Source organism: Silene latifolia, chromosome 1 (assembly GCF_048544455.1).
Source record: "Silene latifolia isolate original U9 population chromosome 1, ASM4854445v1, whole genome shotgun sequence".
Taxonomy (NCBI): Eukaryota; Viridiplantae; Streptophyta; class Magnoliopsida; order Caryophyllales; family Caryophyllaceae; genus Silene; species Silene latifolia.
The window spans coordinates 161,834,157-161,859,054 of NC_133526.1; the positions used below are offsets into that span (position 1 = coordinate 161,834,157).

Here is a 24,898-nt window from a genome sequence, read left to right on the forward strand (position 1 = left end):
TCAATCGCATTGTTGGCAAATCCCGGAGTTTGGAAGGTCGGATTTCACCTTTCTTTATACCGTTGTGATCCTTGCGTCGAGGGTAAGATCTACGTACCGTTTTTATAGTATTTCCTTAAAGTTGGTTAAACCCTAATATTGGGATTTGGGGGTTTTGTTGTATTTTGTGATTGATAGTGATTATATGTTTGTATGTTAGGAGGAGGATTTGTAGAAGAAGCATTTTGATATCAGCTGTGAGACCGTCTGATTGTGTTGCTTTCCAGGTAGGGTTTCCCTACTCAGTATTAGTCTCATAATGTGTTGTTGATGTGCTGTGGTTGTTGAATATTATCGTAATTGTATTGTGACGGTTGTTGATTGTGATTGTTTGTCTCTGGTTCTCGAGATGCGTTCTCGGCTGAGTGGAGTCACTTGCGGGAGTGGCTTCACGCCCTTCGTGGAACCCGCCACGGAAGGGGATGTGCACATTAATGGGACAGGGTTATCGCTCGGTATGATGAGCGGGGCTTAGGTGGGAACGGCTGCGGTCCCCCACTGGCAGGGCTGGTCCAGTGGACAGTCGGTGACGGAGATTGATGGGAGTGGTGTGATTGTGTGTGTGTGTGATTGTATGAGCTGCCTGTATACCGTATTGTTGGTTTATATATATATTGTGAGATTAGTACTGACCCCGTTTAATGTTTTAAAAACTGTGGTGATCCATTCGGGGATGGTGAGCAGTTATTGAGCAGGTATGAGTCGAGTTACTGGGATAGCTGGGAGGTGCAACCTTCTGATGATAGAAGTCTTCCGCTATAGCTTAGTAGTTTAATAAACATTTCAGTTAGCTCAGTAGACAGTTGGTTTGAGAACATGTATTCGTATTTTGGATTTGGTTTTGAGACTGTAACCTTTCGCTAAAGTATTTATATTTAAATGTTGTTTCGTTACTGTCTATTTGATTATCATTGCTTCGGGTAACCAAGATGGTAGCATTCTTATACCTGAGTGGTCCTGGTAAGGCACTTGGAGTATGGGGGTGTTACACTGACTCCCCCGATGGTGTAAACACATTATCTTTTACCAACTCATAATCCCCCAAACCCATGGTTAAAGCATGACCTCTAGACACAAACGAATGGGTTGCCCTTGAATCAAACAAAATAAAAGTCGATTTATTATTAACAAGAAAAGTATCAGTAATGACTTGCGCATCATCCTCAGCCGCCCGTTTACCCATCATAAAGTGTTTGCCGATACTCTTCTGACCTTCCCCTTGGACAGTAGTCGCTGATGTAGTAGGCTTAGCCGTCAAATTTTGATTCACATAATTGTTCGGGCGCTGATAGGATCCCCCATTATTGCGGTTATAACCGCCATTGTTGTTGCTTTGACCTCCCTGGTTGTTCCATGACCCAACTATGGCTCGGAGTTTGCAAATAGTTCCCCTTATAAGATCGAGGAAGGCCTCCTCCTCCTACTCCAGCACTCTTATAGTCAAATCGCTTGTGGCCTATCCTACCACAGTTGAAGTAGTGCAAGGTAGAGTTATCGCTCGTACTCCAACCACCTTTTCCCCCACACACGAGATCCCCCACTAAAACTAGACCTTCCGGAATAAGCTCTAGTCTGGTTGTGGTTATCACGCTTGTAGCTCGACTGATTACCACTCCCACTCTTAGCTTTTATTTTCTTGCTTCCCTTTTCTTTGGGCTCCTTGGCCATGTCAACCAACCTCTCCGCATGACCCGCTCTCTCATAAACTACCTTTAGATCCTAAATCACCCCATCCGGTAGCTTCTCCATGATCTTCGGCGATAGCCCTCTCGAAACAAAGAGCCAGACTCAATTGGCTCACCTGTATGTCCTCCGCAAAACGCGACAATTCATTAAACTTGTGATAGTTTTCAGCCACGGTCATACTATATCAGTCATAGCCAAAGTGTGAAACTCAGCTCTCAACCAGCTACGGATATGCTCTGGAACGAAGTGGTTCCTCATTGCTGTCTTAAACTCTGCCCAAAGAATCGCAGGTTTACCCAAGTTCTTGTAGTATTCCCGTGCAGCCTCCCTCTCATGGTGCCACCACACTCCAGCCTCATCTCTCAGATAGAACGCAACCTGTTCCACTTTCATATCTTCTGGAAAATCAACAACTTCCAACACACTCTCCATTTTCTGGTGCCAGTTGTCGAGCAGTTTGGGCTCGTCTGTGCCCTCATAGGTTGTAGGGTTAAAGCGGGAAATAGTGGTGCTTAAACGGGATGCATCCACAACTGTTTCCTTCCCTTTCCCCACATTTTTCAGGGTCTCAGTGAGCGCCTCTTGCTGCTCGATCATTCTAACGATTTCATCTAGGCTCATCTCAGAAGCCTGGATATAAGCGGTAGATCTCCTTGGCGGCATTTTGAGCTTCAATAACCAAGACAAACGTATTTACATAGCCCATGACTCAAAATAAAATATCACATCCGCCAAAGAGGTACTTGGTCGAGTACACGGAGGTCGAGTACCTCATGTGCTCGGTCAAGTACGCCCCCACTCGGTCGACTACTGCCTCTACTCGGTTGAGTGGTCATATTCCAATAGCTACTGCCAAAATCATAACCCTTCCTTCTCGGTCGAGTGCCAAGATACTCGGTTGAGTACCACCTACTCGGTCGAGTACCCTGCTACACTCAGCCGATTCATGCAAAAATGACACCCTTTTACTCGCTAACAACATACTCCCTCCGTCCCGGTGAATTGTTATCTATGTCCATTTTGAGGTGTATCATTCATTTGTTATCTATTTCCTTTTTGGGTAAATAATGAGCAAGTGGCTAGTGTAAGCAAGTGGGCAATAATTCCTTTATTTTATTGGTTTGTTTCACATGCATTGCTCTTTGTGTAAAAAGCAATAGATAACAATTCACCGAGACGGAGGGAGTATGAACCAACACTTGCTATTTCGCATGTTACTAAGTAACAAAATGACAAGCAATAATCACCAAAGCATGCCTCATACCACTTTATAACACATTAAGCATATCAATCACTCCATATCCACAACTACTTCCATCCAACATACTTATAAATAAACATACACACACATACAACGATCCCTCGACACACCCCGTAGTGATCGGCTTGGAGTTGTAAGGGCCTAATTTGCGGTCTTAGGACATCTCCCAGACCTTTGCGGTAGTTCCAAACAACTCCTACCCAAGTTCATTTTATTTAGACATCATATATTCATTTTATTAATTGGTTTTAGGTTCCGAAATCGTGGCTTTGATACCACTTTGTAACACTATCATATACCAAAGGGCCTTACCAAGACCTACCTTAGCAATTGGAGGTGCTACCATCTCGGTTACCCGAAGTAGTAAGCATCACAGTTACCATAATGAATTGGAAATATATAAATTATATAAATTAAAGTTACAAATTCCAAAACCTTAAATGAAAAGTGTATACAACCCAATATCATAAAATAAAGTTTACTAGTGATCAGCGGAAGCTATGACAAGATTTAAACTCAGCGACATCCCCTTCATCCTACAAGAGAGCTCAAGCAACCAAAACCTGCTAGATATCTAATCACCATCCCCGAATGCATCTCCACATGTTTTGTAACAACAAAAAAGTGGTCAGTCAACTGTACAATAAACATAGCCACAATAATAACAATAAACCATCCACACAATCTTGTAACAACACAATCTCCAACCTCCAAATACATTATCTGAGTCGTAGCCTAGATCTGCCAGGTAACCCATCGCAACAGGTACCCACACCGCCAGTGGGAGACAGCAGCCTTGCCAGCTAAGCCCCACTCATTGCAACGAGCAATCTCAGATCATTAATGTGCATATCTCTCTTGACAGGAGCCACAAGGGGCGAACATGGGGATGAAGACCATCTCTCAACAATGGCTTCACAATCAACAAAAATGATGCCAACAACAACCAATCTCCACAGTACTAACACAATAGGAAATTAAACAATCACCACAACAGTGGACAACAATCGTACAAAAGACTGAGTAGGGAAACCCTACCTTATTCGCAAATTCCGCAATCAATACAACAAGGCTAGAACTGTTCCTCTACGAAATCTCCACCTAACAATAATAATCAAGCAATTACTAAATATAATTGGACACTAACTAATCAATCCTAAAGAACCAACCCAATTAAGGTTTATAACAAATTGTCTTAACACGAAAAGGGTAGAAATCTAGGACTTATAAACTGATGGGCGCGCAAATTACGAAATCCAAACACCGAAATGATGGATCTTCGCTTGATACTTGATTAGGGTAATTAAGGAGTGAATTAGGTTGTAAAAGTGAATATGAAATGTTAATGACAACGGAAATGATAAATATATACTCCTTAATCATTCTAATCAAAACCGCGGAAAATAACCCGTCAAACCGGGTACTTGGACGAGTACCTGATGTACTCGGCCGAGTACGCCCTACTTGACCGAGTTCCTCACAACTCCACCGAGTGCACCTAAAACAGTAGCCTGTCTAAAAGCACTTGACGACCTACTCGGTCAAGTACAGCCAACTCGACCGAGTTCACTGAGTCCAGAATTATGTGGTATTACAGTCGTAGTGTTTAATAAGCGAGCACATCAAAATAGTCACCTGAACATCCAACAGGACCTACAAAAGATCTGAGATGACAAACCGCATAACACAAAATACGCACAAAGTAAATTAAACCTAAACCAGTTTTAAAATCAATAGTCAATCTCCTAAGCAAACATCGCACAAAGCAAATAGAAACAACAAAGACAAAAATGTTGGCCACCATACAAGCTTTAGGGCAATAGTAAACCATCAAAATCTAAAAGCAAATAGATGCAACTAAAATTCAAAAAGTCAAAAAGTCGGCTACCCAAATGAAGTTAAATTACGCACAAAGTAGTTTAAAATACAACATGCCATTTTCTCAGCGGACATCCTACATGGCAAATACAAACAACATAGATTAAAGGGAAGGCCACTAGCAAAGTTTTAAGGCAGTAGGAAACAATCAAACAGCTAAAAGCAGTAAATGCAACCTCAAGACAAAGTAGGCTATTGATGTAAAATTTTCACACTTTTTTTTTTTTAGAGATAATTTTTGCAGCGAAGTAAAAACGATATAAAAAAGATATGAATTAGCTAAGAAAATCTCGCAAGACCCCTCAACTAAGACTATAATTAAACTAGCAATCTCGCAAGACTACTCGAATAACTCGTTTTTTGTAATCTCAACCTCGCAAAGAATAAAGTTAACACGAATTCAACCTCGCAAGGAAGAAAACAGAAGATTAAACTCGCAAGTCTAACAAACACTTGAATTTTATTAATTTACGTGAAAATAACATAGTACACAAAAACTACGAAACTCCCTATTTACACTACTATGAAAACCTCAAATCGGTTCCATGACTCCTAATAAAATAATAAACTTTCTTAAACTAATTAGGAAGTTGTGGACAGCGGGCCGCCCACGGGGGCGCTTGGAGTGAAGGGGCTCGAAAACAAGCGTTTGCATTTTGTAAGGAGTCGCCACCAATTTTTATGGGAAATTGGAACCGTGCGAGTACCTCGTGTCATGTCAAGACACAAAGTAGTGACATGAACACTAAGCAATCGTTACCCTTAGCATTCTATGTCTAGAATGACTCTCGTGGATGCCAATGAACACGGGTGCTCACGGAGATCTGGAGTAAGGGGTGAGGGTACGTATTAGGAAGCTCTTTTGATCGAACACCTAATCCCGCCCGCCTCGATAGCGGCCTCTACTAATGATTAGGGAAGTTATTTATACTCGATATATTGTCGGCTATATGCATGCAATGCAACATCCATTAGATTAACCCTAACATATGAAAATTTACTAGGTCGGTTGACAATTAATTAGCAAACCATTGGGTCGAAGTTGGATTTAAATGCTCATTTACATGTGAAAACATACAAACAATAAAAGAAATACAATAATAATAAGTACAAATTACAATAATTACATTAATTACATTGAGATAGGCGATTTATGTCGAAAATACCATTAAAACGGATAGTTTGATAAAAGGAACAAGAAAATAAAAACAAAGAAATGCGAACAGGAATTAGCGTGATAATACGGATATTAGTTGATTAATACGTAGCTAACTAAACTAGGTCAAGGCAGAACAGGAGTTCAGGGACAGAATTCACCACTGAACAGCGCAAGAGAGAGATCGCGCCCCTTTGGAAGAGGCGCGGCGATTCTTTGCGTCTGTTCTAAGGGTGAGTTCTCGGCCGTGGCCGAATCGCTAGATTGTTAACGTTGATTGATAAATTAATGGATTGATTATTATTTTTAGACTCGGATGAAAGTGATTAATGGATTATTTACATATGATTAAGGTCATAAAACAGTAGAACATGGATGAGACGGAATTAAACGGATTAATTATGTGAAGGGTCGATGTTAATGAATGATTAATTAAACTAACGAACCGGATTAATTAGATTAAACATGATGAATGATGACGAATTAATGATGAACAATAAATAAACAGGTGCAAATTTATCAACAACGAATTCCAGAGACTCAATATGAACGAATTGAAACTCTAAAACCCGAAACTTGAATTTAATGACGAAAACCCGCAAATATTGATTATCTAGGATTTAAGTCGGAACAATGATGAATTGAGCATGTTAATGATGAATGAATAATTTATTAATGATTATGCGAACAAATTAACAGACGACAATTGAAAGCAAATAAGAACGAAAGACGAATTACAGAGGACGAAGAAGAAGAAAAGAAGCAGGAACTGCGGCAACCTCACGAAGAGGCGCAGCAGGTGCCGCGCTCCTTCGAAGAGGCGCAGCAGTTGCTGCGTCTTTTCTCGACGTCTGTCTACTGGAAATCCGCAAAAAGCAGGTTTTAAAGACGGTTTTAGAAATCGATTTTAATGGTGTTTCCGACATAAATCTTACAATTGTTATGCAATAATTAAAACACAATAAATAAAAGGAATATACACCCTCAGACTTACATGTTGACGGAACGAGATGAACTAAGAAGATCGATTAGTGATGCTCGACGCGAATGCAAGGAAAGAGTGCCCTCGTAAGAGGAAAACGATTTAACAAGTTGATTGATTAGATTGATTGAGTGTAGTGGTCAAATTGGTCGGTCATGCAACGGAAAGGCTGGTACCCGGAAAGATCCGAGCTTACGTGGTCGGAAGTCCAAGCACGTAGGCGCCAATTAGTAAGAACGAAGTCTAGAATGCAAAGGGAGAAGAGAAGGGCGGACACTCGCGTGAGAAATATGAGGAACGAGAGCTCCTATTTATACTAATCACGTGAAGGAATAGGGTTTCGGAGACTCTTTGGAAGTGAATCTCGGAAAGATATAAAAAAGATACGTAAATCATGCAAAGAAGGGCTCGGGAAGAGGCGCAGCGAGCCCACTGCGTCTCTTGGAAGAGGCGCAAAGACTGCCGTCGTCTATTCCCGTGAGGTTTCCTCCGCTAAGAAAGATTTCCGTGTTCAAGTTATGGTAGGACGGATTTAATTCGATTATCTTTTGAATATTACGGGATATTGTTTGCCAAAAGATAAAATTTGTGAATTATGGAATAGAAATATCCGGAACATTCCAGAACATTCTGACTCGGGATTTAACAGCTATTAGAAAATGGAGACGGTTTTTGACCCGGACTCCGAATGTACTCTAATTACTGCCAAAACGACCGTATTGGCGCGTAGATGACAGCTAAGAGGTTGATATTTGTATTTGAGCAATCACTTGACGATAATCTTACGAACTGTCACAAATCGTTCCGCGAATCAAACATGCGGCCCAATCATCACCGGGTGGTTTGCGAGGGGTGCAGAAACGAGGTGTCTACAGAGCCCCCACTTTGACTGAGGCTTGGACAAGGCGAAAGTCAAAGTATAGCCATCAGGTCAATCGAAGATTACAACCTGACGACTATGGCGACGCGAGGCGGCTCAAGGGGTTTGAGCCAAGGACCTGTCGTCGGGAACATTTTAGAGTCTGTCGACTATTGGGGAGGGTCGTTTAAAGTCCATTAGACTACGTAAGGAGGCTCGCCAGCCATAAGGAGAGATCATACCTGAGACTTCTTCTCGAGATGCTTTCGGAGGTGCATAGGAGCTAAGGTTTGAGCTTGGGAGCTAAGGGTAAGACCTAAAAGTTATATAAGGATTTGGCTAGGGTGTGGGACCCTAAAGGAAAGCATTGACGGGAAGGAGGTCAAATATAAGTTCAACCTAGAGGTAATTAAGTTTTGGGTATAGGAACTTCTGGAGAGCGACACCCTGTCGAACTCCGCGGGGAAACGAGAAATGTTGGAAGCAGCAGGACGTTGGTAGAAACTGCTGGGGGGAATCCGCTTGCGTTGGTCTCAAGCGAACTCAGGCCAGAAAACTTGAGGTTGAAGTTGAATTTGCTTGCGTCGGTCTCAAGCGGACTCTTGTTGGAGAATATGTCGATGACCAGGAACATCTTGATCGTCGAAAGAGAAAACCTTAAGTGAGCAGTACTGCAAAATACTACTGCGCCGGGTAGAATGGTTGAGCAATACTGCGAAATACTGCCGCGCGGGATAAAATGAATTTGGACGATACTGCAAAATATTGTCGCGCTGGATAAAATGCGGGCCGGAACGAAAAAAAAAAATCGTCGAAACGGACCAAAATGATAAAAATGTCATCGAGGAAGAGGCGCACCAAAGATGGGCCCACAAATAACGAACTCATAACGAATTTTCGAAAATTCACCAGGAGGGAAACAAAAGGAAGAGGCGCAGCAAGAGCTGCGTCTCTTGGAAGAGGCGCAGCACCTGCTGCGTCTGTTCCCCAAGTTGGCAATTCTGCGTAAAAACGCGAAATCAGAGGGGTTTTAATTTCATTATTTCGAAACACAATTCCTTCAATTTCTCTCTCGAATCTTCACCATTTTCGTCAAGGTTGGATTCAAAAGCTTGCTTGGAATATGACTAATCGAGGTATGTGCTTTAATCTTGCATTAATCACTCATTTTTGTCGAATTTTGAGCCGCAAATATTAGGGTTTTCGACCCTTTTGATCGAAAATTTGGGGCTTTTCCCCCAAATGGATTTGTCTTTGCCAAATTGACACTAGAAATGAGTAGTAGGCAATGTTAGGAACATAACCATGTATTTACTTCGAATTTTCATCAAGTTTTGAGCCCTTGAGCGAATTCTGAGACGGTTTCACAGCTAGATCATAAATTGCTTCGAAAATGGCCCTAGGATTGCCCATTTGTGATGAAATTTGATATTTTGGACCCTTGGATGATGGGTAAACTTCCTACCATCTCGGAAGTTTGGTTTGTGACAACTTTTGCAGGACACCCTTTTAGGGCATAATCGCCGTTATAGCGAAATGCTGCCGAATTTTCGACTCGAACTCGGAACTAGGCTTTGACTTGGACTTGACTTGACCCAATTCATCACATGAGTGATTGAATCGGTGGGAATATGGCCAAGGATGGCCAGAAAGGGGCGATTTCCGAGCCTTGAAGATTCGAAATACTACTTAACCAAGGCTTGTCATCATGTGATGCGGCCTGGATTTGCTTTAATCGTTGCAGGTGACGATGCTTCTACTTCTGGGAGAGATCCCATGGACATAGACGCCGCTGTTGTTGAGGAGGCTTTGGAGCAGGCCTTCACCGCTGCGGTGATGGCTGCTGCAGAGGAGGTTCCCGAGGAGGAGGCCGCGGACGAGGAGGAGATTCCGAGACGGGCCCATCTCGGACGAGGAGGTCGCCAGCTGAGAGGTGCTCCTGCGTGGGCTGAGACCTGGGAGAGTAGGCACCTTGTGTGGGCTGCAGAGGGTCACTTGTCCTACAGGACGGTGAAGAGCTTGGTAAACAGGAATTCCCTAACTCATTACCTATCCTTTTCTATTTTCGTTCAAATCTCTTTTAAACTTATTTCAAAACTAAAGATAGCTTTGTTTCACATCATAATAGGAGGCCGGGAACATCCGGTCGTTCTCGGGGTATACGACGGCGATGGAGCATTACGAGCGGCTGTCGGAGGAGGAGAGGGCCATGATCGAGCGCGGAGCGTTTGGTCCTCCGGTGCGCAGTCCGGAGGGATATCGTGAAGAGGAAGTTGCGGGCCAACCTTAGCCTGGTCCGCGCTTTCTTGGATCGATTCGGGATACGACTTCCACATTTCACCGCCTTTCGGTGAGGTGGGAGTCACCTTGAGGACTACGGCATGATTTCCGTCTGCCGTGGGGGACCGAGGAGATGACGTGGCGGAGACGGCATGAGGGCGGATTCGGCCGAGGCGAGGAGGTTGATCGGCTGGAACCCGTCGCCGAAGGCTGTGGCGGTGCTGCGGTTTGGTACCCAGTACCTATGTTCGAGATTACTTTGCGGGAAGACCCCGGCATCGGTGGTGATCGATGGGGGAGACGGCTCCTCCTCCTTGTCCGAGCGAGGGCTCGTCTGTGGCTTTGGTGGTTCTTGTCTTCGATCTATCTCGGAGACAAGGGTGAGAGGTCACGACGAAGCTTCTTCCCTTTCTTTCGACTGAGTTCCCTAGGGCGTTGGGGCCGGGTCATCATGGTTTCGCGGTCCTCATCCGCTTCATGAGGGCCATGGTTCGTCCGGAGTTGATGGAGAAGGGGACTTCTCCTGGCGCTGTCGGACCTGGGCTACTGTTGGAGGTATGAACCTTCTTTTGGACCAAAGTAAATTCTTTTCCTTTATCAAAGATCGAAAGATTGTCATTGACTATCCTGTTTTATAGGCGTGGGTGTACTCCTACTTTCCGAGCCTCGCGCCCAAGAGGACGGAGCCGTTGGAGAGGGCCTATCCCGTGGTGAGGGATTGGGTCATGTGCCGGACGAAGAGCAAGCGTTCTTCTCACAACGTCTACCGGCGGGATGTGAACGCCCTTCAGCCGAGCAGCGTGAGTATCCCGTTTGTATTCATTCATATTTTTGTCCTTTGCTTTAATTTGATCATAGGAATGACCTTTGCCTTCATATTGTCGCAGTGGGTGCCCAGACCTTGGGCGGAGTACGCTGGAGCGCCTCCTTTTGTCGCGGAGGTCCTTCGTCCTAGGAGCTCGAGTCGGCTGCTGTTGTGGACGTCGATGGGTCCTGTATGGTATCTGGGTGAGCGGTTAGCTCGTCAGTGCTTTCGGGGCGCGTTGACGGTTCCCATCGATCCTCCGAGGACGATGTTCAGGGAGCCTTCTGAGGCTGAGAGAGAGGCGGACTTAGCTGGTGCCGGTGGTGACGACCTTCTTCTCCCTGATGAGGATTACTCGGCGTTTCTTTACGGGAGGTTGGCCTATTGGCCGGTAGTGGTGAGTATCCTTTGCTTTCTTGATTGACTTCGAGAGTTACGACGAAAGATCATCGATTAATGAGAGTCGTTTGTCTTTGCAGGAGGTTGAGGCGGCGGGCATCGAGCCCCCAGTGTACCCCGAGACCCTCGAGTACACTGACGCCACTGGGAGGACGACGATCTCCGAGCTACGTGACTTTGATGTGGCTGTGACGGATGCTGGCCTAGACGACTGGCAGCATCTGATTCGGAGGGTGAGTTCCCATTTTGCACAGTTTTCGTGTAAGAACACATTTGACTGAACCTTGTTTAATTTGACGAGAATTTCCTTTTGAAATGCAGGTCGCGCCATCTCGGTTCGTGGCACTATGGAGGGTGGCCAACCGGCTACGAGCTACGGCCATTGAGGCACTCGTCGGCGGTCGAGGTCGTCAGGTATGAACCTTATACCCATTTTTTAGTCTCTTTTTTTGATTTTCCAATTGAGCTGATTGACATGAGCCAATTTGTTGCTGTTTTACAGGTCGACCGCGAGTCGGGACGGGAGTTGGCCCAGGCTCGGGAGGAGACGGCTCGTTTGTCGAGGGAGCTCGAGTTTCGGGATGCCGAGATCGCTGCTCTTATGGCGAGGGTCGCCGAGTTGGAGGGCGCTCAGCAGTAGCCTGTGTAGTTTTGTACATCTGATTTTGAACACTTTTTGGACTCGTTTTGGGGCGCAAGCCCCCAGTTTACTTGGATCTTTTTGACTTGTTTGGGGCGAAGCCCCCAGTTTGCTTGCACATTCGGACCTGTTTTGGGGCGAAGCCCCCAGTTTGCTTGTACATTTGCTTTTTTGTTGTATATACGATGGCCTGAGTGCCTTTTGCTGTTGGGTTGTGTTGTTTGTACCTGCAGGTTAGTTCTTGAACAGGTTTGGTAGACAACGGTTTACGCCGTCATGCTGCCGGAATTTACATAGAAAAAATCACGCAACACATACATTTTATATACACATAAGGCCTTTAATTAGTGCAAAATGAGACTCAAAAGGACCCCAAAAAAATGCAAAAATTTTGCCGGAAATGTTTTGCCGGGAATGACCGGCCGGTAGGGAGGGCTACCCCCTAAAAAAAAAAAAGAAAAAAAAACTATAAGTTAGAAAATGGAGAAATATAAATATTTGAAATTTTATTAAAATGAAAATAATAAATTAATTATGTCAAAAAAGAAATGATTTAAAGTGTGTTAAAATGGTGGAAGTGTTGATGTCGCCTCGAAATGTGTGCCCGCGAATTTAGGAAACCTGAAGCATGGTAGATTTTTCGGATTTACCAAAATAAAATCCCGTAGGAATAGGAAATTATTCGATATAGGATTAGGAAAGATCCAAACACGGAAATCACAGAAATCTAGTCTGGGGAAGAGGCGCAAAGACGAGTCGTCCCTTTGAAGAGGCGCGGCAGGCCGCGCTGTTCCCGTGAAGGTCGGTTACGACGGATTTTTGGAAACAAAGCAATTGGTATAAATAGAAGCGTCGACTAAGCTTTAAATTATATAATTCTTCCGTCTCTTCTTCGTCGCCTCACATAAAATTCTCAAAACAAATTTTCAAGAGAAAATCATGAATACTTTGGAGATCCGCTTGAAGGAATGGACCAATGAATTTTCGAACACGGAGAAGCATGATATGGGTGCTTATAACCTTGGGTCTTTGTTGAGTTTGAAACTCATTAAGGTTGTAAAACCGTTCTTGGATGCTTGCCTTGATTACATCGGGATCCAAATTATCATGTTTTTGCGTTCCCAGGAGGTGATATTTGTCCTTTTCCGGAGGAAATTGCTGCTATTGGCGGGTGGGACCCTGAACATTTACCTGCTATCCCTTCTACTGCTCAAGGGTATAAGAGTAAGTTTAGAGATTTGCTTGGACTTACTAGGCTCGAAGTGGATCGTCTTGTTACTTCGAAAGGCGTGCGGATGTTGGATTTTATAGATCGATTCATCAACGGGGCCGACCCTCTTGTCTCTTATGTTGCTAGAAGGAGAGCGTTTGGCTTCTGTTTGCTTCATGTATATGTCTTTCGGGGACATGTTGACGAAGAACTGCGAGGTGACCCCGTCTATTGGGTCTTATTGAGCAAATGGAGTCGCGCAGAGCCCACTTGTCTATGCTTAGGGAGATTATTTTGGGCTTGGATAATAGGAAATCCAACCGCGATCTTCCATTTTTGGGGAGTCCCGTCATCCTACAGGTAAAAGACACCCTCCGTTCTTTCTTTTTTTTTTTTTTTTTTTTTTTTTTTTTTTTTTTTTTTTTTTTTTTTTTGTTTTTTTTTTTTTTTTTTTTTTTTTTTTTTTTTTTTTCTTGGTGTCTAATACCTGCTTTTGGTAGGTTTGGCTTATGGAACGGCTCCGACTGCTCGAGCCCCCAGTTCATGCACTTTCCTATCATTCCCGTATGATTGCGATGAGGACGCGGTTGTACATGGTGGACTTCACCCGAGTCTGCGACTACTTTTGGAAGAACAAGTCAAGACCGATGATGGCCCTTTGATCGGGTGGGTTGTACCGTGGTGGCACCTCAAGTCCATCACAGAGTGTCTTCTCTGGATCCCACTAGGTCCGTGCGCATCCCTGGATTGGAGTTTATGGTGTGCATCTTTCCCGAGAGGTTGATGAGGCAAGTTGGTCTCAAGCAAATGATCCCCGTGCTTGACACTCCCCAGATCGCTATGGCGCCGACTACCGAGAGCCGAAGAGAGTGGGCTATGAAGTGGGCCCAAAGAAACATGTGGTTCTTGAGCTTCTCCGCCAATGCTTTGTGGGTGTCGATTCCTATCGAGGTGGAGAAAGGCTGCAACTTCGGAGGAGCGTGAAAGACTGAGGAAGCGTGAGCCCGTTGACTACAAGGTGCGCGAGGGAGAGAAAGAGAAGGAGAAGCATCTAATCGAAGGAGAAGCGAAGCGGGTTTCAAGTCATTCATCCTTCAAAGAAATCGAAGACTACTCCCGTCGCGGAGATGGTGGTTGGCCGAAATGGAAGAGTCAGGCCTCGAGAAAGACCGTTGGTGATTAGGTCTGAAGTGGTGCAAGAGCGCCCGGCTCGAGGTCGTGACAAGAAATATGACAAGACTGACAAGGGCAAGGGGAAGATGGAGGAATAGCCCAAGTCTTATTATTATTATTTGATTATTATTATTATTGTTGTAATAAAAAGGAGGGATTTTTAGAATCCTAGCCCATCTATTTTTATTATCTGTCGTATTATTATTATTAGAATTTGAATGAATGAAATAAAAAATGGTTATGAAACCGTTGGTATTTTCTATAATTATCCTTGTCGAATTTCAAGTGCAATGCAAATGTCCTTCTATTTACATTTTAAATATAACGGTGGGTTGAATCCCGTGAAGGATTGCCTACGTATTCACTTAGAAAAAAGCGAAATCAAACCCTTGCGCGTAGTTCGAGTAAATGTAAAAGGATAATTGTTCGAAGCAAGAGCTTGTAATGAACGTAGAAAATAAGCATGAGCTTTGCTTACTCGGGAGGTGCGAATTTAGTTTGTGTGATGATATGAGGATGACAAGTTTGCCAAGATGCAAGAGCATAGTGACATTCAAATAGGCCAGGGGCCGTTCATTTAGTGCCACAAGAGCGACACTTAGGTTTACGCGAGGCGCGTTTTTGTTCTATCCTAGGCATAGTATCGTTTCAGTTGGTCGAGATTTGTGGGGTTTAAAAACTCATTCTGTGACACCCTCAATTATTGCGGAAAAGTAAACACGTAATTCTACAGAAAAACTGGTAGGATATGTTTGTAATTGGTTCAATTAGCCAAAACCTGTAATTTCAAAAATTTTCTAAACCAATCACAACATTTCCAACATTCCCAAGAGGCGGGTGCCAAAACCTGCAATGCTAACGAACTACTTTACATGCCATAGCTAACGATAAGAAAATGTAATGATACAAACCCAAAATAGAAAAGGGAGACATATGTCCCTAAAATGTATGTGACATAAAAAGGGTTTAAGGTCACAATGAAATAAAACCAGTCTAGGTCCCAAGGTTACTTTGCTCGCTAGCTCGTCCATGTACCCCCTATATGCATCACCTACCTGTCATTCGCATTTTATACAAATACGAAAGCCACAGTCAGTGGGGAGTAACTCCGAGTTCTCCCAGCCACGAAATGTCATAATTAATATAACATGTAAACATAAGAATATGAATACGAATCACACACTGCCTTAGCATATAGATGCTAAGGCAATCGTGCTTATCATGTGAACAACAATATAAAAACACTTAGTCCTAGCATGTGAATACTAGACCGACTCATACTACACTATCATGTGGATCACATAACATCCAGGAATCCAAACTCTATCAACCATAGCCGGCTTGCATCTCACCTTCTATGATTCATAGAATCACCATACAAGAAAGGGCAATATATCAAAGACAGGCATAAGTTCTTAGCACCGTCAATAGTCACTTTGTAACTCAAGTCTATACCACGAGGTAGGGAAGGTAATCGAACCGGTATCTTGGCTCAGCGGTTACTATTAAGAAAACATGGCCAAGAGACAACACAACCCTAGCCTAAAATCTGCGCAGACCTAGACATGCGGATACACACCACCGCACCCAAGACTCACAACTTTTTTTAAAACAAAGTGAAGTGAGTACCCTAAGGACACCACCGAAGGGTCGGCTAGTACTTAAGCTGACCCCATACTATCAAAATTAGTACCTGAGGTCATGCCCCAACTTGGATAAACATCCACTAGTCAGAAACACAAAGGCTATCAAGCAAAGAACATATACTCGTCAGAGACTATAAAGACCTATCTATGATGAAGGCCGAAATACTCACCTAGGACCTAGTCACAGCTAGTCCCAGCTTGAATATTTTAGCCCACACCACCCAAAACTCACCACATAAGTCAAGTAAGACACCCACTTAACCTTAAGAGGGCAAAAAGTCCTACTTACCAACATAAATTCTAACATTCTATCATGTGAAAGCTATATAAATGTCTATTTACAGCATACAATCCCAACAGTTTCTCAATAAGAATTCAATACTAATTTCCAATCCTAGCAATTATAACAATAAAAAAGGCTTTAGGGAAAACTAGGGCCATTACTACAAAATAAGAAGCTATTTAAATTCAACTAACTAAATAAGAAACTATTTAAATTCAACTAATTACACATGTGAAATAGAGATATAATAAATGGCCTAAAACAAGAAAAAGGCCGATTATCTAATTCATTCAACCGAATTTTTACCCGCAACCCCAGCCCTGCGGCGACAGTGCGGGTTAAATTGCGGCTGACCAATCACTCAATTAACTGACATCGCATCAGTCAAAGGGACTAAGGCTCAGTTTTCGGCACAATCAACAAAACATTACAATTATCACTATAAAATTCATTTTGCTATTTCCAATTTCTATCATGTGAGAAATGAAAGTAAATCATTATCAATCACTTAAACACTTAACAATCAACAGGCACACATTAACTACTAATGTGACATTTATTCGTCGAGTAACTCGGAATAGTTACCTTACGCTAGCAAAGAGACAAGTAATAAACTTGAGAAAGCTTCTAAAACCCAAAATTACTCTTCCTCTTCAACCACATATGAGCCACCTAAAATAATTATGTGAAAGGACGATATTAACGAATTATCTTTATATAAAATATGAGACGAAAATTAATTTAATTATATTTTAAATAAACCAAACTAGCGTCAAAACAATTAATAGATACGGCCCAAACTCGCGACTTAGCTGGCCACGCCTAGGCCACGGCCAGGCCACGGCCGGCCACACGCCTAGGCCACCCTTATAAAAGTCACTCTCGTCCCAAAAATTAATTCAACCTCAACTCTCTACCCCATCTCTCTCATTACTCCGTCCTACTCATTACTCCGTCTCATAACATAATACTCCATTTCTCAGAAATGCCAGCTAACACTACCATCCTAACTTTATTAGGTAACTACAATTCCCATGGATGGCAAACTAATACTACCATCCTTACATCATTAGGGAAATACCATTCCCAAAGAAGCCAGCTAATACTACCATCCTTAAATAATCTAGGTAACTAATCCTAATCTAAATGTAACACTTATAGCCCTTTATTCAGTTTGTCTTGTATACCATGAGTGCATAAAATTAATCGCAGCACACTTATGATGATGCCAAGTACAACAACACTAAACACACTTTCCAAAATTATGACCCTTCTACAAGTCTACAGCACACATCTATCTAGCAAAACAATAGCCCAAATCGTAAAGACGGAAGTACGCTTAGTAGCTCCCCTACCCACTTCATCCAGAATATTGATTCTAATCCAATAATTTCCAACCTAATTCATAATTTACCAATACTAGTTACAATACCCATTAACATATTTCAGTGCCCCCCTAAAATCGGTAACCATATTTCGACAATTTTGTCAGACAATTAACCCCATCTTGCCAATAATATAATGACAGTATAGAAAACAAATATAATAACTACGGATAAAATTAATAATCGCAACTAAAATAGAGCATACAAAATGAGGAAAAGTATAAAGAACCAAGCTGTCTTTTAAGACGACCTTTTTGAAAACTCACCAAAACTCAAACTTAATTACCTTAAAAGAACGAGGAAGGGACGAGGAAGCTAATGGTACAAAAATTACGGAATTTGGTTGAGAATGGAGGCGGGATCTGGGTTTTGAATGATCGGAAAATAGTGTACGGTTGAATGTTGTTGTTGCTGCTGATTCCCTCAACGAAAAAGAAAGAAAGAATGAAGGGGGGTGGGGACGTGGGATTTTAATAATAATAATAATAATAATGAGACACCAGCTAGCTTGCTAGCTTCTAATTATACGTACGTTTCTTCATCGTTAAGTAATTTCACTCGTTTTTAAAATCGTCTCGAGTTAATAAAATCGGTTTTTAGAAAAAGTTTCATTAATAAAACGGAATTAATAATAAATAAATTTAATGAGTGAAAATAAAATAAACTCAGCTAGTTAACGTAAATAATACAAAATTAGCTCGAATCGGAATTATTAGCGATTTTTACGAAACTAACGGATATTAATAAAAATTGCTAATTTAGTGAAATAAGCTCAAAATAGCTAATTGGACGGTTTTGTTCCCAAAATCCATCTCGGGTTTACTTAAAACAACCTTCATAAGGACTCGTAAAGAAACGGAAATTATTAAATAAATAAACCCGAACTAACTTCAATAAATTCGAATTAACTTTAAATAAACTTATTAATGATTATTAAATTTAACGTAACGAATTATAATGAAATTAATTAATTAGCTGAGAAAATAAATATATAAATTGTTAACCAACGAAATTAAATATAAAGTAGCAATTAAAAGAATTTTATCCAACTTATTAAAATACGGGGTGTTACAATCACCCCATCTTTTAAAAAGTTTCGTCCTCGAAACTTGAAAGTATAAATGGAAGGTTATGAAAATAAAACTGAAATTGGAATCGGTAACCAAACCATTTTAAAGGTTATTTATCGTAAGAATCAAAATTCTTTCAAAAGTTTCAACTAAAATTTTCCGACAGAACCAGACTCTCATCAGAGGAACGGAAGTGTTCTCGTTACGTATTCAAGAACATCTCATTCCAAATCAAAGATAAGGTCAAAAGGCAAATCATTTGTATAAATCAAAAATCAAAATACCTTCAAAAACATTAATGAAGAGTTTTCAAAAATATAAGTCTCATTCATGGAACGGAATTGCTCTTGTCGTGCACACAAGAACGCTAACTTTCCAAGTCAGAGACAAATTTAAAACAAAAACTATTCGCCGACAATCGTAGAACAAGTTATCAAACGTTTCCAATAACTAGTTCTAACATCCGATCAACGTTAAAATCAAAATAAGAGAAAGGTAATCTTCTCAAGTGTTCTTTTGCAAAAAGCCAAAGTAGAAATAAAGGTTTCACCTTTAAACTAAAAGGGGAGTTAAATTCCGGAAATATAATATTAAACTTTGACAAAGAAGTCATAAATAGATCAAGGTTAATAGAAATTGGATAAAATTTAAAGAAATTTCGGGTCTAGAAATTAAAATTACGATAAATGAGTTTATATTCAAGGAAGGAATAGGGAACTAAATCAAATTTTCATTTTCAAGTCTTCAAAAATAGGTTAGGTTTGCAGAAGTGACATAAACTTTTAAGAATGAATCAAAACTGGTAGCTTGAAAGTTTAGAAGTTGTACAAAAAGGAAAGTAACTTAGATAGCATAAAAACAAAGTATGTTAAGAGAGCTCAAACTTAAGCCACAAGAGAGCTATAATGACTTTCATAGGGTAAAAATTGAAGTCTAAATTACAAGGATGTCAAAGATAGAGTTTCACCAGATACGAGTGTCAAACTTAAAGGAGGAGCAAGATGAAGCGAGGAAAGAAGGTATGAACGGTAACGCTCATGATCAAGGAGAAAAGAAAATTAGACAAGAAGGAAACGCCAAGTACTCGAATCTCAAATAACAACATCAGCCTAAACGGTTTCGAAAACTTCCCAACGACAAAACTTATGACCAAAACACTTCCAAGGATTTCCTCAAATCATTTATGTTACTTCATCCTAATTTATCCCCTAAAACATGGTACTCCTCTGTAAGTGTGACTTCATCACTCCAAATCCCCAAACATCCACCAACATCTTCCACAAGATCAAGGTCAACTGGTCAAGGTTTCCAACAAAGCTATACTCATATCCAACTAGTGTCAACCATGGGTTTCTCAAAAAGTAAAACCCTCAATCAAAAATCCCAACACCAGGCTCTAAATTCCCAGAAAAGGTTCCTCAAATATTCCACAAAGTTCTCATTTCAAAATAAGGTAGTAGCATGCCAACCCAAAGTCTGAAAAATCAATAGAATCTCGAGCCCTTCTATCCTTTCTAGTTACCAAAACAAGTGCTAAGACTTCCCAACAATGTAGCTTACTCTCACTCTCATACCATTCTTCAAGTAGTAATCAATATCACTCACTTAAACCAACCAATAATCCCACATTTAACATTTCTCACATGGGGACACAAACATTAAACCCTCATATCCAAGGCAACTACCAACGTTAATCCCAAACTTGACTTAGTCGATCCTATATCCTCAATTTCACCATTCAATTTTATCCACCTTAGGTCAAGTACTAAGCACTAGTATCCCAAACATAAACAACAAAGCCAAGTTCTATAACTTTAATCACCTAGGCAACTCATTCCTAACACAAAGAATCTACCAATCAATTATACTCACTTTGTCAAGGAACTAGGTATAAGAATCACTAAGTATGTCTCATCACCTTACCTAAGTCTTTCCATCATCAAATCCTCTCAATACCAGGAAAGGGTCAAACACAAGCAATCTCCTCAAGAGTCAAGTTTTTCAACCAAGGTCAACATTCCTCAAAAGGAAGAGTACTATCAAATGGCGTTAAGGGAAGATAAGTAAGGAACAAAGGACAAGTTAGGAGTACAAGCGTAGCTTTTAAAGTAAAACAGAAGGGAGTTTAGAAGGAGGATAAGCACCAAGAGATTAAGAATAAGGCGAGATACAAAAAGAACGAGAAACATCTTCAAGGAAGTAGAAGCATTCTTCAAAGGTTGAACAAATCTTCAATCCTCTGCAATAGGCACTAAATCTTGATCTTCTTAAAATATAAGTGTCCTTTCAATGGAACGGAGATACTCTTGGCGATCACTCAAGAACATCAATATTCCAATTCAAAGACATAAAAATACATTTTTACACCAACAAATGATAAAACTAATTATCAGACGTCTCCAATAACAAGCTTTAACACTAATTGACGTTAAAACCACTGAAAAACATTAAAATATTTTCAAAACCTTTAGTTCAAATTTTTTTTTAAAAAGGGCAATAACTCCATTAACTATAAATAAGTTTACGGTCATTGATCTAAGAACGCAACAATTATTAAATGACAATCAACAAACATGTTAGTACCTAACAAAGAGCAAACACAAAGAGACTACAACATAAGATCCTAAATCTACCCATCCTACCCGTCTCTCAAGTTTATTATTTTAAGGTCAAGTTATTTATTTTGGGGTGCACAAACGTGCGTCGGGAGCAAATATGCTCTGATACCAACTGTGACACCCTCAATTATTGCGGAAAAGTAAACACGTAATTCTACAGAAAAACTGGTAGGATATGTTTGTAATTGGTTCAATTAGCCAAAACCTGTAATTTCAAAAATTTTCTAAACCAATCACAACATTTCCAACATTCCCAAGAGGCGGGTGCCAAAACCTGCAATGCTAACGAACTACTTTACATGCCATAGCTAACGATAAGAAAATGTAATGATACAAACCCAAAATAGAAAAGGGAGACATATGTCCCTAAAATGTATGTGACATAAAAAGGGTTTAAGGTCACAATGAAATAAAACCAGTCTAGGTCCCAAGGTTACTTTGCTCGCTAGCTCGTCCATGTACCCCCTATATGCATCACCTACCTGTCATTCGCATTTTATACAAATACGAAAGCCACAGTCAGTGGGGAGTAACTCCGAGTTCTCCCAGCCACGAAATGTCATAATTAATATAACATGTAAACATAAGAATATGAATACGAATCACACACTGCCTTAGCATATAGATGCTAAGGCAATCGTGCTTATCATGTGAACAACAATATAAAAACACTTAGTCCTAGCATGTGAATACTAGACCGACTCATACTACACTATCATGTGAATCACATAACATCCAGAATCCAAACTCTATCAACCATAGCCGGCTTGCATCTCACCTTCTATGATTCATAGAATCACCATACAAGAAAGGGCAATATATCAAAGACAGGCATAAGTTCTTAGCACCGTCAATAGTCACTTTGTAACTCAAGTCTATACCACGAGGTAGGGAAGGTAATCGAACCGGTATCTTGGCTCGCCTGGTTACTATTAAGAAAACATGGCCAAGAGACAACACAACCCTAGCCTAAAATCTGCACAGACCTAGACATGCGGATACACACCACCGCACCCAAGACTCACAACTTTTTTAAAACAAAGTGAAGTGAGTACCCTAAGGACACCACCGAAGGGTCGGCTAGTACTTAAGCTGACCCCATACTATCAAAATTAGTACCCGAGGTCATGCCCCAACTTGGATAAACATCCACTAGTCAGGAACACAAAGGCTATCAAGCAGTGAACATATACTCGTCAGAGACTATAAAGACCTATCTATGATGAAGGCCGAAATACTCACCTAGGACCTAGTCACAGCTAGTCCCAGCTTGAATATTTTAGCCCACACCACCCAAAACTCACCACATAAGTCAAGTAAGACACCCACTTAACCTTAAGAGGGCAAAAAGTCCTACTTACCAACATAAATTCTAACATTCTATCATGTGAAAGCTATATAAATGTCTATTTACAAAGATACAATCCCAACAGTTTCTCAATAAGAATTCAATACTAATTTCCAATCCTAGCAATTATAACAATAAAAAAGGCTTTAGGGAAAACTAGGGCCATTACTACAAAATAAGAAGCTATTTAAATTCAACTAACTAAATAAGAAACTATTTAAATTCAACTAATTACACATGTGAAATAGAGATATAATAAATGGCCTAAAACAAGAAAAAGGCCGATTATCTAATTCATTCAACCGAATTTTTACCCGCAACCCCACCCTGCGGCAGTGCGGGTTAAATTGCGGTGACCAATCACTCAATTAATCGACATCGCATCGATCAAAGGGACTAAGGCTCGATTTTGGACAATCAACAAAACATTACAATTATCACTATAAAATTCATTTTGCTATTTCCAATTTCTATCATGTGAGAAATGAAAGTAAATCATTATCAATCACTTAAACACTTAACAATCAACAGGCACACATTAACTACTAATGTGACATTTATTCGTCGAGTAACTCGGAATAGTTACCTTACGCTAGCAAAGAGACAAGTAATAAACTTGAGAAAGCTTCTAAAACCCAAAATTACTCTTCCTCTTCAACCACATATGAGCCACCTAAAATAATTATGTGAAAGGACGATATTAACGAATTATCTTTATATAAAATATGAGACGAAAATTAATTTAATTATATTTTAAATAAACCAAACTAGCGTCAAAACAATTAATAGATACGGCCCAAACTCGCGACTTAGCCAGGCCACTGCCTAGGCCACGGCCAGGCCACGGCCAGGCCACTGCCTAGGCCACCCTTATAAAAGTCACTCTCGTCCCAAAAATTAATTCAACCTCAACTCTCTACCCCATCTCTCTCATTACTCCGTCCTACTCATTACTCCGTCTCATAACATAATACTCCATTTCTCAGAAATGCCAGCTAACACTACCATCCTAACTTTATTAGGTAACTACAATTCCCATGGATGGCAGCTAATACTACCATCCTTACATCATTAGGGAAATACCATTCCCAAAGAAGCCAGCTAATACTACCATCCTTAAATAATCTAGGTAACTAATCCTAATCTAAATGTAACACTTATAGCCCTTTATTCAGTTTGTCTTGTATACCATGAGTGCATAAAATTAATCGCAGCACACTTATGATGATGCCAAGTACAACAACACTAAACACACTTTCCAAAATTATGACCCTTCTACAAGTCTACAGCACACATCTATCTAGCAAAACAATAGCCCAAATCGTAAAGACGGAAGTACGCTTAGTAGCTCCCCTACCCACTTCATCCAGAATATTGATTCTAATCCAATAATTTCCAACCTAATTCATAATTTACCAATACTAGTTACAATACCCATTAACATATTTCAGTGCCCCCCTAAAATCGGTAACCATATTTCGACAATTTTGTCAGACAATTAACCCCATCTTGCCAATAATATAATGACAGTATAGAAAACAAATATAATAACTACGGATAAAATTAATAATCGCAACTAAAATAGAGCATACAAAATGAGGAAAAGTATAAAGAACCAAGCTGTCTTTTAAGACGACCTTTTTGAAAACTCAGTCAAAACTCAAACTTAATTACCTTAAAAGAACGAGGAAGGGACGAGGAAGCTAATGGTACAAAAATTACGGAATTTGGTTGAGAATGGAGGCGGGATCTGGGTTTTGAATGATCGGAAAATAGTGTACGGTTGAATGTTGTTGTTGCTGCTGATTCCCTCAACGAAAAAGAAAGAAAGAATGAAGGGGGGTGGGGACGTGGGATTTTAATAATAATAATAATAATAATGAGACACCAGCTAGCTTGCTAGCTTCTAATTATACGTACGTTTCTTCATCGTTAAGTAATTTCACTCGTTTTTAAAATCGTCTCGAGTTAATAAAATCGGTTTTTAGAAAAAGTTTCATTAATAAAACGGAATTAATAATAAATAAATTTAATGAGTGAAAATAAAATAAACTCAGCTAGTTAACGTAAATAATACAAAATTAGCTCGAATCGGAATTATTAGCGATTTTTACGAAACTAACGGATATTAATAAAAATTGCTAATTTAGTGAAATAAGCTCAAAATAGCTAATTGGACG

At 40.6% G+C, this 24,898-nt stretch overlaps 1 long non-coding RNA gene across 1 annotated transcript; it reads right to left on the reverse strand.

Annotated features, from left to right (window-relative positions):
• Positions 1–15,152: 15,152 nt before the first annotated feature.
• On the reverse strand, positions 15,153–24,509 carry LOC141611042 (uncharacterized). Its single transcript, XR_012528485.1, has 4 exons — positions 24,393–24,509; positions 23,305–23,391; positions 16,883–16,969; positions 15,153–15,423 (listed from the first exon to the last, which is right to left on the reverse strand). It is a non-coding gene; the product is annotated as an uncharacterized LOC141611042 (long non-coding RNA).
• Between the last annotated feature and the right edge of the window lie 389 nt (positions 24,510–24,898).